Here is a 1,199-nt window from a genome sequence, read left to right as displayed (position 1 = left end):
CTTCAGCCATGATATTAAAAGATGCTTCCTCCTTGGAAGGAAAGTTATGACCAACTTAGATAGCATATTAAAAAGCAGAGACATTACTTTGCCAACAAAGGTCCATCTAGTCAAGGCTATGGTTTTTCCTGTGGTCATGTATGGATGTGAGAGTTGGACTGTGAAGAAAGCTGAACACTGAAAAATTGATGCTTTTGAACTGTGGTGTTGGAGAAGACTCTTGAGAGTCCCTTGGACTGCAAAGAAATCCAATCAGTCCATTCTATAGGAGATCAGTCCTTGGTTTTCATTAAAAGGACTGATGCTAAAGCTGAAATTCCAATACTTTGGCCACCTCATGCAGAGAGTTGACTCATTGGAAAAGGCTCTGATGCTGGGAGGGATTGGGAGCAGGAGGAGAAGGGGACGACAGAGGATGAGATGGCTGGATGGCATCACCGACTCGATGGACATGAGTTTGAGTAAACTCTGGGATTTGGTGATGGACAGGGCAGCCTGGCGTGCTGCGATTCATGGGGTCACAAAGAGTCAGACACAACGGAGTGATTGAATGGAACTGAACTTATGTATTTATTCTATCTATCATCAAACAGTTTTCACAAATGAATTATCTTGCTTTTGTGACAAAATCTGATATATTCTATTACAGTTTATTTTAAATAAAATCTTAGTTCCCTCTGCCTAAACAGATTTTTTTAACCTCTAATTTGTGGCACATTCAGTTTGAGAAACATTCTCCTAAATAATCAAGCTCATTTTCTCTTTCATTAAGTGAACTTCTCTATCTTTTCAGTCTTCTCTGTAGAAACTCTTTCACATCACTTTGGGCTACAGTCATGCTCAACAAGCACACACACATGTGCAAACACACATAATGCTATTTTGTTTTTGCAGAAGGATTTTGTTCTACTTGAAATCCCTCTCTTCTATAACAAACTTTGTTGAGGGGATATTTCATAAAGTTTTTTGTTAGTACATGAAAGTAGAGGAGTTGGGATTAAACAGGGAAAGTTGATTAGAAGGTATTTAGAAAATATATTTTTTATTTTTCCTTTGGGAAACATGAAGGCTCTTCTAAAGTTTAATGATTGTGTTTACCTCAAAATAATCTGATAATTTTTTTTTATATTTTAAAGTGACACTCTTTCAATATTCCTATTATTTGACATTATTTAACTAGGCAATATAATGTGAATGAA

Source organism: Bison bison, unplaced genomic scaffold (genome assembly GCF_000754665.1).
Source record: "Bison bison bison isolate TAMUID 2011002044 unplaced genomic scaffold, Bison_UMD1.0 scf7180017864130, whole genome shotgun sequence".
Lineage (NCBI taxonomy): Eukaryota > Metazoa > Chordata > Mammalia > Artiodactyla > Bovidae > Bison > Bison bison.
Note: the sequence above shows the minus strand (reverse complement) of the source record.